The following is a 14,058-nucleotide window of genomic DNA, read 5'->3' on the forward strand; positions in this document are numbered from 1 at the left end:
GGAAAGGCACGGAAAAGGCATTTTGGACTGTAGCAATAGGCATATCCATTAAAACTGAATTTTGTTATCTCAGTGTAGTCAGGAACCTAGCAGTTATGAACAAGAAGCAGACAGCTTAGTACACTAGATATTTCGTACAGTGTTTTACATCAGAATCTAGTTGTATAAACCAACAGAAATATACTGAAGTCAATGAAGCTACTCAGGAATGGTCCTATTATAAGTGAGATCAGAAGTAACTATAAAAGCATATTATTTCTTAAAACTTCATTAACATCAGATTCAGTGAGAGAAATGTTTTTTTCTTCTCTAACACCCTTCTTTTATTATTTGCCAGACATTATTCAGACTTGCCTGAAAAATCCACCACTTATAAAAATGTATTTTTTGGAGGAAATGCAATAAATATGCCAATTCAGCTTCCCAAGGAAACAAATACACTTAAAGTTTTTTTTGTAAGAGTAAGTCCAGGGAAATCAGCTTTACAAACATACACTTCAGCCTCTCAAATGTTAAAGTGGGAATTCCCTACATTTCCCTCCTTCCAATAAAGCCCATCTTTATCCCAAATTTGCCTTTTGAATTGTTAATTCACATTCTCAGTTTTCAAAGGCATCTAAGTGACTCCTCGGACTTAGTTGACATCCCACTTTATTCATGTAGCCCCAAGTCAGAGAGATACGCACTTCTGGAGCAGTTCCTTGTCAGTGGACCTTCCCCGAATAGGTCAAAGAATGAAAAGTATCATTGTTAAGAAGCAAATGTGAATCACTGGGTTTGTCACCCTGTCAGCTCCTGATTTTGCTGCATTCACCCTCACATGCGGCATGAGGACTGAGCATGACTGAGCTGTGGCCAAACCATCCTTCTGGCCTTGTCTTAAGTCTGTCCAGATGGCAGGCATCCCTCCTCCTCTCAGAGGCAAGATCTCACTTCAGTGAGAGGCCAGGCTTCTGACTTGCATCTCCTGCTGAGCTCTGAGCTCTGCAGCAGCCAGTATTGCCAGTTGTGGAGATGGAAGCATGTGATTACTGATAAAGATGATCCCAATCTTCTTGCTTCTGAAGGAAGGCTGAACCATACCAGGAGTGGGGACCAATGTGGCACTTGCCCCCTGGCCCCACTTGTGAGGAGACAGACTGGCTTATGGGAATGCTTAAGAAATGTTATCACACGCAGTTTGCATCCATTTGGATGCAAGCAGTGTCAAAACTGGAGAACAGAAAGTTGCCCTATGCTGTGTAGGTAGTTGCCCTATGTATGTAGATGTAGCATACGTGTTTCTGACATGACACTGTGCAGGCTTCTGTTTTATTTGGCCTGTCTGGAAGATACAGTATATGGCTAGTTGATTTTTAAGGAGCAGAGACTGCACAGCTTTATGGAGAACGTAGCTAAAGAGTTAATGAAATCCTCAAAAGTTTTCTTTTTCTTGTTGGAACTACCCCACTCATGACTGGCATGGGTTTTCTCCCACATACTGCAGGCACCATAGATGTGTTTGAAAGCCTTATTCACAACTGCTGAGAAGTCACACGTGAAGAATGCTCCTAAGCACACTGTCAGTACAAGATTCTGAGATTCTCTATGGCCTTGTTTAAGTTTCCAAATTATGTTTTAAGAGGCTAGATAATTTTGGTGGCATTCTCCATGTGATTTTTTTGCGTACAGGGAGTGGTTACTCACATTCACAGATCAGCCCCAAAGTAACAATCTAAATTCATTTACACTATCTCTTCCCAGTAGGTCCTGTGTGCAGGTTAGCAGCCCTCTATAACCATTAATCCTGTAAGCCACTGATGAGCACAAGCAACTTGAACCCCATGGTCTGACCTCCCTGCTTTTGCAGAGGGAGGCCAGCCTGACCTCTCACACAGCATAGAGCAAAGCTTGCCCAGGCACTTCTGCAGCAGGCTCAGAGCTTCTCTGTGAGATTTCACATGCCTGTGAAAGCATCACCTACTAGCGATGCTAAATCTTTCTTCATGTCATGTATTGACTTAAGCTTTGTGGTACAAAAGGATAGAAATGCTGAGGCAAATACATCTCTATAGGAGATGTACTTCTGCTCTTTCCACAGCATGCTTGCCAGGGAGGGCTCACCTGCCACCAATGCTGCTAATGCAAGGAGCATGAGAAGAATGATCTACTTAACCAGGGCACGTGGATGGGGCAAGGGGAAGAGTGAAAGCCTGATGATGTGAAAGGTGGATATAGCAATGTATCAGCATAAGAGCTGACAGATCATTTTCTATCAGGAATACAAACACAGAAGCACAGCTCTGTTTTTTGTCAAGAGCAGTTCTTCACAAACAAGGAATGTCACTTAGTGGCCTTAAAAGAATTCTTCTGAAATGCCTATAAAGCATCTCTGCTAGTAAAGCTTACAAATCTGTTTGAGACCCAAGAATGGAAGATGATATAGGACTGCAAAATGTCATTGTGCAAATAGTATAGTTCACCAAAAATAAGATCCTGAAGACTGTTACCCCTGTCCTCACCCTACAGTTATGGAGAGCGAATGACTGTGGAGCACGGTGTTTAGGACACCGTGGAATACATTTGGCTTCCAGGCAGTTCTCAGAGCACCTTGACATACATAATTAGCAAGGATGCTGATGTTTATTTAGGACACATGGCTCTGAAAAAAAATAGAACAAAGAGATTTTTGGGGGGTGGGAAATAATCAAGACAGTAAAATAATTTCTCTCTTCTCTTTTGCTTTTTCTCTTACATTTTTTATCCTAGAAACAAACCAACCCCCATCTCTACCCACTTAGGTCACTTAACTCATGCTTTCTTGACAGCTAAAGCATGTAATGCAAGATTACTTTCTTATGTTCCTTCTTGCTCTCTACTCTTCCATTGCATTCTTGCTGTATCACCCTAAAGCTAGAAGATCTCTTACCATTTCAAACAGATTTCAAGAGCCTACAGTCAGTCAGTCTGACAGAAGGCAGCAGAGAATGAGCTTAGCTTGCTCTTTTTCCTCAATAGCTCTCTTTGAGATAAAAATTCCCCTTTGCCACATAGATTCCTAAATGAAAGAGTAATTTCTGACTTGCTTTCACGAGTCTTTCGATTTTCTTTTTCAGATTGCATGTCCTATATTTGTCCTGCTCCTGCTCCTTGTAGACCAGTATCATCTTACATCACTCTTGTATTTTCATCAAAACTTTCTTTTTAACAGAGAAACACTCCTTAGAAATAGTTGATATCTAAGTTTCCCCGAGCTTAGAGAGTGAAATCAGTCTGAAATTTCATTTGTCTATGAAGCTCAAATATATATTTTTTCCAGTTTTAAAAAAGCTTAGAATTAACTTTACTCCTTAAAAAGATACAGTCATATTTGCACATGAACTTTGCAGTTTCTGTCCGTCCTTTAAACTTTAATTACAAAAATACTCATTGACTGAAGGCAGAGAAAGAATTAGTATCACAGTACAATCACAAATAGAGGTTCTGCATATGTATGTGAACAAACAATATAGTTAGAATGCATTACAGAAATCTAATTCAGCTGACTTGATTTGAGTCTACTCTGTTCTGCAGTTTCTTTGCTTTAAGGAGAAACAAGATAAAGGCTGGCTAGGTGAGTACAAATGTGTATCACGTGCATTCACATGCAGGAATCAGTTAGTAAAATCCTATTCAAAAGCTGTATTGTACAAGACATTGTATAGAGACAAACAGAATTCCTGTCTGATGACACATTAAAGGCAAAAGGGAAGAAAAATCAATTTTTACAGAGGTAAATCTTAACATAAAGCACAGTAATGTCAGTGCTGAGTCTTTCCATTGACTCCTCTTGATTTCAGACCATATCTGTCCATACACGTGTGTGTGCACACGTACACCAAAAAAAACCATTCCGCCTACGTTTACATTTAACTTAAGCAGGTCTTGGAGTGACAGCAACTGTGCACATTAGAGTACAAGATCATACTGAAATAGGAATCCAGGCTTTACCCGGCAATGAAATCAATACCTACATTGTTTAATTGCTGCCATTCTCTTCAAATATGTGTACTTCCAACAATTGTATTATGACAGAAGCAGGTAATGAGGGAAGATCTGTCTTGAAAAGTAGCACAGGAGACTGGAAATAAGGTATTTTTATAGAGCAAAACAGGCATGCATTTTCATTTAAACAAGCTGTTCTATGAAAAGGAGAAGGTACACAAATCCTACACTGAATGCATGAGCTACAATGGATAAACGTAGAAAAGCAGAGTTTTAGCTGTGTGTGGGGGCAGGGTAAGAATGCATCTTTTCTTTAGCAACATTACAAGAATGGTTTCTGACAAATTTTTGAAATATTTTGTGTGGCATTTAACGATGTCACATCAGAAGTCTCTCTTCAGCCCTTAACAGATGCTATTGTCTTTATCAAATACGCTTTTTCAAAGCATACTTCTTCACTGCTAAACTTGTTACAATGAAAACGTGGCAAACCAATTAGCTCAGATGCTTGAGGAAAGAAGCCAGTGTTACAAAGTCTAATGCTTGAAGGACAGTTTCCAAACATAAGCTCAACAAAGTACTGTGCCCTATCCCCAAACACAAAAATTGACCCAAATGGGTGTGTTTATGTCAATATGAACTGCCAGACACCAAATTACATGCTTAGATTTAGCTCTTTCTTGTGAAGCTGACGCCTTATTTGTCCTCTAGCCTATTATGTAGGAGGCTGGCTCCTACATAAAATAATGGTACCTTTTACCTAAATCCTACTTCCTAGACTATTCCAAGCTTTTCCCAGACTAACAAGAGTAATATTAAACTCAAAATCCTGTCGAAACTTCAGCTAACAAATGCATTCTCTCTGCTTAGCCTACTTAATTTAAATTAATAAATAAAACACAAACAAATCTGTGCAGCAGTTTTTACATTGCAGTTTTTTTTTACAAAGCTCATACAACGTAAATGTATAGTCTGTCAAAATGTGCTCTATTTCAGACACAGGCACAAAAGGGAGTAAAAATTTGCTCAGAGCATAGTGTAGTCAGTGGCTTTGAAATCTCTTTGTGTGAAGGGATTTTTATAAATGACATAGAGAAGTGCTTTTTGCTCATTTCAAGGCATTTTTTCTTTTGGTTTACAATCAGACTAATGTAAGTGGTTATGCTGCTGTTGTTCATTTACAAATTGGGGTATGAATAAATAAGGTAGACTGTTTATACTTTAATTTTCAAATTGCATGTTCTACTTGTACTGAAAATGCATAACTTGAACGCTGAATCCACAACAGAGGAGTCACTATAAAGGAAAGATGCACATGGTTAACTGGTCCTGGTTATATAACATCTTGCTTGCAGATATTTCCTTTTGCAGACTCTAATGGGAGATGAGGCTAGATCAGTGTTTCAGTTTATCTAAACCACCAGAGTTTACAAAGGAGAAAAAGAGTGGGTGGGAGGAGAAGAAAAGGAAGGGGAGGCCAGGGGGAAAAAAAAAAACAAGGGCATTTCAGTTGTTGTCTATCTATGTTCTAAATACAGGATTCTCTGATATACTGATACATAATTCACGCTAGCAATTTCATACCTTGGAAATACTTTGCACAGACCTGATGATGTTATGCTTATTTTTCCTCCACCTCCTTTAATAAACAGTGCCATCAGTTGATTTTCCTCTCTTACCCTGAGTCATTTCCTCTTCTGTAGCTTCAAGCTCTTTTAGCCTACAAGTGACACTAACCACCTCTCCACCATGGGAGTCCTTCAAGTCTCTCTCAACAGCAGCCAGCTCACAGCAATTACTTGTTACTGTTTGGGGAATCTATTGTGACACTTGCCAGGGTGTGAATTTAGTTACTGTGGTCTAAGTGCCTATGTGAATGCTCATACTCTGTACTAAAAGGGCCTTTTTGTGGTTCCCAAATAGCCTATGCTAAAGCCACATGGACTCATCTACATGAAAAAAATAGTACAGCGTAGCTATTCCTTGCTACATATATGAAGATTATTATTCCAACTCTACACTTCTGAATTAAATACTGTATATTTTTATAAAACATACAAACAACCCTATTTTCTGTTATCTCTTCTATGCTACCAACTGCCAGCAACTTTGCCTGGCTCCATAAAATATCTCCCTATGATTTCCCTACTTTTTTCACTCGTATTTCAAAATGCCTTTGATGAGTGACGTTTTATAGACTTTACTGTAATATCACAAATAAAACACAGCTTTTTTTAGCCAAATTAATGCTGGTGAGATGTTGCTATGGAAATTATTAAAATACAAACAGCTTTAATCTGCAACCATTGTGATGGGGGGAAAAAAAAGACAAATACTTACATCCTTTGCAGCTCTGAAAATCAACCAACCGACCAATCAGCAGGACTCTTGAAGAGAGCTCCTGCAAATAGAGATTTTTCTCTGATGTGTCCTTTTATTCTCCCAGAGTCCCATCTGGGCACACTTTGTAGGAAGTGCAAACTAAGCCAAGTTTTCTGCAGTTCTCATGAGGCAGCAGCATTTCAGCAGGCAGAGCTGGAGGAGTCAAGCAGGCAGAGTAAGTGCACAATTAGGGAGAGACAGGTGCTTCTAGGGTGCGTCCCGAGGAAGGGCTTTGTGCTTTGGAAGGAGCAGAGTGTGCTGGTGGGAAATGGGCTTTGGATGAATAGTGGGGATGATTGGGACCAAAGTTGTATTTGCATGGGTTAAACAGAAATTTCCAATTAGACAGGTCACCAAGAATTAATTAATGCTACTATCCTATCAATTATCTTTAGCTTCCATATCTTTATTTGTACTGTTAGAAAGACGGTAGATCAGTTCAAAACTCTGTACTAATTGCTTGTGGGGTTCACAACAGAATTCAAAGGACTTGCTGCAGCAGGACCCAAGAGTGGCTGCAGGGGTGCTGGGGCTCCCCAGGAGCAGCTACAGCCACGTACCCACGCACAAAGAAACTCATTAATAGATTCATTGACTTCTGAACTGAAAGCTGAACATGAGCCAGAATAGCACATGGAGCATATGAGGTATGGTAAGAACAGCTTTATGTGCTGGCAAACCTCCACCATGTTGATTTGCCCTCTAAGAGTCCCAGAAGCCTAGAGGGTTAAATCTTTGTCCCATGGGGCTAGGATTTCATTTGCAAAAAAAAGTAATAACATGAACTCCTGAACAACAAGTTAAGTGCTGCAATTGCTCAGGAGTCCACTCAGTCACCACTGGTTTTGGAGACACCATCATGACCTAGTTTTCATTATTTCACTTAAAGCATGGAAGACCTTTTGAGAAAATAAATGAATGATAAGTTGCCTTGAGTTGTTTTTAGGTTGCAAAGCTTTATCTTTTAACAACATGAGTTATTACCTATTTTTAAAAAGCATTTGTTTTTATACCTGGCTTTTATATACAGCATTTCAAGAGTTGGGTGGGAAGAGGGCGAATAACAGACATTTTATCCTGAAATATAGAGGAATTATGTGAATCTTGGCTTAAGGATGTTCGAGTTAATTTCTACTTAGACGATAAATCTATTTTTCATGGATTTGTAACTTGGCTATAAAAGCATGGTTGAAGACTTGAATCTTGGCAGCTAAAGATTTCAGGTCAGGAGAATATTTTTGGCAATATTTTATTTAAAAAAAAAAAATGAAAAGCATAGAAGGTTGTTTTTAAGTTTAGAAAGCTAGAGAGTTTAAAAAAGCATGGGTTGGGTCACAATTTGACACCCATATTTTGCTGTTGTTTTTTTTTCTCTTACAGGAAAACAACAAAATCTCCATCCAATCTGCTTCTAGCTTGACAGACAATGAAAAACATTTCAGATTCGTCCTTTCCAAATTGCCCACAGTCCTATTTCATATTCAAGAATAAAGAATCCATCTCAGCTGATAATTCTTAAACATTGAACTGAAAGTACCTTTGTGAAAATTAATGGCTATGTTAAATGAGCAGATATTCAACTCATATACAATTAATTCATTGTAAATTCAGGAATGGAAAGAAAACTACATCAATTAGGACATGCAGAAGTTGTGAACAGTAAATGTATATTACACTATCTCCCTCAAAACACATGACTAATCTAATAGTACTGAAGTAGTAGAGCAATTAAATAAATGAATACATCAGGAGGAATGAAGAACCAGTGACAGGACAGCAGTGAATTCAGCATGCCACGTACAAAAAGCACTGGGACAACTTTGGGTAAGCATACCAGGGCAAACACTTTGCCACAAAATCTTTGGTTTACAGTTTCATTTAACCTCAAAATTACAGAGGGGCTGAGTAATCCTGCCAGGATTTGAATTAGTGGTTCCAGGGAGACTAGAAGCTAAGCCACAGGTAGAACTAAGGAGAGTGGTCAGAAAAGGTGTGGAGCAGGGAGAGCAAACAGGAATTATCCATTTCTGGCCCTTAACTTACACTCTCTTGTTTGCTCCTCCTGCACAATTACCTTTCTGTTACTGAGAGTCCCTTTAACGTAGCAGGCCAAATTCAGCACTGCCTCCTACCACGAGCCTCTTTGTGTTGTACCTGCAGGACAAAGGGCTGTCCTAAAGGAGAAGCTGGCAATATCTTGACACCAAGAGCAATTCAACTGTGGTTGGATTATCAGTGTAAAGATGGTTCACACCACTTGCTTCAAGTGTAGACCAGGAAAATCTTTAGGGTACTGATTGGATCAGTACTGAGGTACTTCTTGCAACAGAACCACGCACATGAGACAAATTAATCCCAACCTCACAAAGTTCTAAGGGAAAGGAAAAGTTGGCTCTATTTACATCTTGCAACAGGTTCTCATTCAACTCAGCTTCTCTGAGCAGAAGAAACAAAGCTAACAAAGGTGGGCAAATCAGCAGTTAAGTGCAAGTCTCTTTTTTATGCACTCCAGAGTTTGCTTCTTTGTGTGTCTTCAGGTATTTTACATCCAGCAGTGACTTCTGTAGGCCCAAATGTTGCCACTAACTTCAACTGTCATCACTGAATCATTTATTTTCCTTGAATAAATGTCACTTACAAATTAGCTCTGTAGTAAGTCTCCTTTCTTCGTATCAATGAGTCCATTGAATACTTGGATCAGATTACTAAGGTCTATTAAGAGTGCTATTGCACATGAAGGCTGTACCAAACCAACAGCTAAAAGAGGAAAGTCTTAGTCTCTGCTTCTCCACCCCTTGCTCCTTCCACCCTCATCTTCCCTTGCTCTCACTCCTCTGTCTCTTTCTCCTGGGTCTGGGTTCCCCCATCTGCGCTGACACACCCTACTAATGATTTCTGCACATCAGCCCTTCCAAGCACACATCCTTTGCGCACTATGTCACATAGCACACCTCCCATTCAGAACAACAGGCCCTTTCTTCCAGCTTCTGTCCGGTGAAACATCTTAGTCCATACACCTAGCCACAGCCCAAAATAGAGAAAGGAGGGGGATGGCTGAGCCAGGTTTGGGCTATGCTTTAATAGGCTGGGTTTCACGTACAACAAAGCTGTGGAAAGCACTTAGGATATTTGCAGCCTGCTAGCAGTTAGCAAGGTAGCTACCCTAAAGGAGGTTGATACATGCATTCAACTTAAAGCAGAAGGTATGATTCTGCTAACATCATTTAGGCGGAGAATTTCACCACTCAGCTATTTCTGTGAGCCTTTGCAGTACCACTGGAGGTTTTTCAGACCGAGCCTAGGTATTATACAGTCCCTCCAGCTGTAGCACTAGAGCACCTCCCAAGTATTTAAAAATAGAAGTCACAGTAACAATCTCCTTTTCTTTTTTGGCAGCCAGGAGGAGGAACACTTAGTGTAACTTATACATTTGTTTGCATGTTTGTGGGTGGGAGCAAGTTATTTGTTGATGTGTTTGTGGGAAAAAATAAGTCTGTCTCAGTGAGTTAAAATGATTTTAGCAAAGAAAATGATGACTTCAGTGGCAGTTTTACATGTATGCATACTGCAACTCAGTGAACTGCCTTGTGTCCCCTTGGATTTGCCTAGAGGGCTAAGGAGTGGTCAAGGCAAACTAGAGCACTTTGTTCTTGTTAATTAGCTGTTGGGGTCTCCACAAAATGAAGAACTTTCCGTCCCCTCATTTCTGCTTCTGGGCAAAGCTCACCACTGCTTCTGAAATGCTTCAGTCCTCTGGAAAGCCTTTTCAAACACTCGAAAAGCCCACCCATGCGGCATAGACATCAACTGTTTATTTGCAGAAGCCTCTCTCTAATGGGAAAATGGGCTGCTTCACTCTACACCCTTTGTCAACCAGAGCAGCTGACTGCCACAGGATGTAGTTCTATCAAGAACCAGGTCCTTGGATCCCAGATGCGCGTGCGCATGAAGTATGGCCCTCCGTTCACACATCCATACATTCAGGAAGGACACACTTCAGACTGAGGTCATCACATCACCGAGAAAGGCAAAGAACATTTTAAATCTTCCCAGGTTATCAATTCATCAAGGATAAAGACCAGAAGGTGCCTGAGCCCGGACCTTACTTTTTTACCTTACTTTTTTAACCTTACTTTTCTTTCCTTTCTGTCTCCTATTCAAGGAAAAAAAGAAGGACATTAAAAAATAATAATAATAAAAATAAATACTGTTTCTTACTGTTCTATTGTTATTAGCTAATTTCTTTGCGTAAATACAAATTTTAACATGATCTTCCACAATACTTGCATCTTTTTGCTTCTTGAAACTCCAGATATTCTGAGGAAGTGTCCTTCAACCAGTGCAAAACTTTGGCTAAAGGAGCTTCTGTAAGTAACACTCGTTATGGACTTAGAGGGCTAAAATGGCCAGAGCTGCTCTTTCTCCCTGGGAGAGTAATGCAGGCACAGTCTCATAGCCTTTTGAAAGATGCAAGATATCACGCCAACAGGAGCCTCCCTTGTAATGCATTCCCCCACAGACGGATGATGCAACAGGTGAGCTGGTGCTGCTGAGCTGCTGGATGCCAATTTGCCTCTGTTGCAACATATCCTACTCTGGCTGGATCTTTGTCCCTGTTCCCTCAGTTCCACTCATCTCACCAAATCTCATTTCTGAGGCTTTCTGGCGAGCACCCGCTTTTCTCACTTCTGGCTTAGAATAGCCTAAGCCTCCCATGACGCCTGGCTTGAATCCAGTCTCTTCAACCACACAACCAGCCAAGAAAGCTAAAGATATTTTTGTCTGTCCCAAATCATGGCTTACCAACAAGGAACAAACCTGACCCATCAGCTTCTATATGGTCATGTGCAATTCGCAACACACAGAGTTAACTGTGGCTTTTCCTCACACCAACAATGCCTCCACGTCTGAATAACTTTCTAAAATTTTCAGAGCCTCATTCATTGACTCCATGCACGTTCCAGCATGCTACATCAGGATTTGTCTAGCTGGTCTTAAAGGAAGCAAATCACTTCTCATTTCTCTGTCCTGAACTAGCATTTCCTGCACAAAATCAGAATGATTACGGCTGGAAAGCAAATCTGAAAATCATTTAGTCCATACCTGTCCAACCCACTAGTTCTATGTTTTATTGTTGCCCCCTTTTCGGTTGCTTTAAAAAAAATATATTAAAAAGTAAAATTTTTGTTACTTATATAATAAACTATATTATATATTTCATATGTAGCCCAAGACAATTCCTCTTCACTAGGTACAGCCCAGGTAAGCCAAACGGTTGGACACTCATGACTTGTCCAGCCCTCTGCTCAAAGCAGGGTCGCCCAGATCAGGTTGCTCAGGACCATGCACAACTGAGTGTTGAATAGCTCCAAGGACAGAGATAGCACCTCTAGTGCAATCTGTTCTCCTGTTTCATCACCCATACAGTGAAAAAGCTTTTTCCTGATTGAAGTAGAAAGTTTGTGCCCATTTTCTCTTCTGTCACTGGACACTACTTGAAAAGGCCTGTCTCCATTTGCTTTATATCCTGAGAGACCAATGTTTTGGCTTGTCTGGGCTGCATTGAGAGAATAGGAATTGTCTGGGGCTAATGTTTTGGTTGTTGCTGAATGATGGGCTGGACTGAGCTGCTTGGTGGGGAAGAGCAACCTCCAAGATGGCACGGCTGCAGGGGTCAGGCCACAGTAGTTTTTCTGGGCAGCCCACAGGTCGCACATGCTTTGCTTTATATCCCTCTGTCAGATATTTATACACACTGACAAAAACCTGTGGAGCTTCCTCAGCCCAGCTCTCAGCTTCTCCTTACATGACAGATGCTCCAATCCCTTAATCATCTTAGTAAACTTTTGCTGGGCTCACTTCCATATTTCCATATCTTGCTCATGTTGAGGATTCTAGAACTGAATCCAGCATGCCAGAAGTCTCTCATCCATTGCTGAACAAAAAGGATGGATAACCTTCTTTAATCTGCTTGGAACGTTTCTCCTAATGCTACAATGGAGGCTCTTGCCTTCCTTAACACAAGACACATTGCTGGCTGAGAGACAACTTGGCCACCAGTCACAGGTTCTTTTTGACAAAGCTACTTCCAGCTGATTAGCCCTTAGACTGTATTGGTGCATTGTGCTATTCCTCTCAGTTAAAATATTCTGCATGACACATGTGAAGTGCAAGATGGTATCTTCTATTCCTTGAGAAGCCAAACCAAATACATCTTAGGGAAAACAGAAGCATACTTTTTCCTTTGGGAGAATTTCCCAAATGTTTCCTCTGTGTCTGTGCCCTAGGTCCTTGGAAGAATACTGTTTCTTGGAATTGTGTTTTATGCTAGCAAACGTGCACTTAAAAAACACAGGAAAAACAAACACCTGTGATATTCCCCCTCTGCTAGTGAAGCACTACAGCTCAGCTATCACTGTATTTATCAGGAATAGACTGTGATTCATGCTAACTGGCAAAAAAACATGTCCTAGTTAATTCTACCACAACCATAAAGATTTCTTCCACAGCTCTGGGCTTCCGGCATTGTTCTGACTAATATGATTAATGCCGACCACTAGAAAACACTTGTACATAGACTCCTGAACAATGAGACATAAACAGGCCAATGGGGATCACTGGAGATATGTTGGAGAGCTCTTGGAATCCTGTGGAATGGCCCTTTAGTTGCTGACACAGTGACAGTGTTCCAGTGTCCTGATTTTAAGTCTGCCAATCATGCCAGTAGTGTCTGTGTTGATGTTAGACCCTTACCTTACAGTTGCCTTAAACATAATCAAGTAAAAGCAATTAAGAGCATTTATGTGCAAAATCCAAAATGTTATGGTTTGTAAAGGTTAATAAAGGTAGAAGTGACAAAGACAGAAAGAAAACCATTTGTCCCAAGACCAAACCCTTAAGTCCTCCTCCCCCGCATTCATAAGCTGATAAGCTGCAGATCCACTCTTAACCTACTTGATCAGGACTCGACCCCCTCTGCACACTCCTGCCCTTGGACAGTATTTGCAGGCAGAATAACCACACAGGCTTTTTAGCTTTACCTTTGTTTAGATTTTCACTGGAGCCTGACTCAGACTCATGTCTTGCACTTCTCCCACCTTGACCCTGCTTTCAGTAAAGATGGATTCCTATTCAAGAACTGGTTTCAAACTTGATTTACTGAAATCGTAACTTTTTTTGCAAATACTAATAATTTGCCATTTGTTGTATCACAGATGTCCTTGAGAAGGTGTAAAAAGCCTTTTTACCTGCCAGGATCAAATGGAACACTCAGCGAGGAGCATTTCCCTACACTTCAACTTACTTTTCATGTGAATTTGTACATCAGCAGCCACACTTCAGACAGATACCTATCCCGGTCTTCTTCGTGCAGTGCTGACTATGACTGAGATTGCACACAACAGTAATTTGTTACTTCAAGGAATGATATACACGGGAAAACTAGGGTAGAATGTTGCCTTGATTCTGCCTTCCTTCACAGACCTGCAGTTGCTGGGCAAGATGCAGAACATTTTACTCACTTGAGATTTTTTTTTCCCCTTGAGAATAATAGTAATAGTGGACACTTAAATAGCATTCTTCATTCACAATATGCCTTGCTAGTGTTAATACAATTAGCTAACATTATTCTCACTCCTCCTTTTGCCAAAATTGCATAAAGCAGACAAAACGACACTCCAAAGGAAGTGTTAGAGTCAGTGGCACTCAGTCTGA

Source organism: Centrocercus urophasianus, unplaced genomic scaffold (genome assembly GCF_019232065.1).
Source record: "Centrocercus urophasianus isolate 14NV4802_14NV808 unplaced genomic scaffold, USGS_Curo_1.0 seq_5, whole genome shotgun sequence".
Classification (NCBI taxonomy): Eukaryota; Metazoa; Chordata; class Aves; order Galliformes; family Phasianidae; genus Centrocercus; species Centrocercus urophasianus.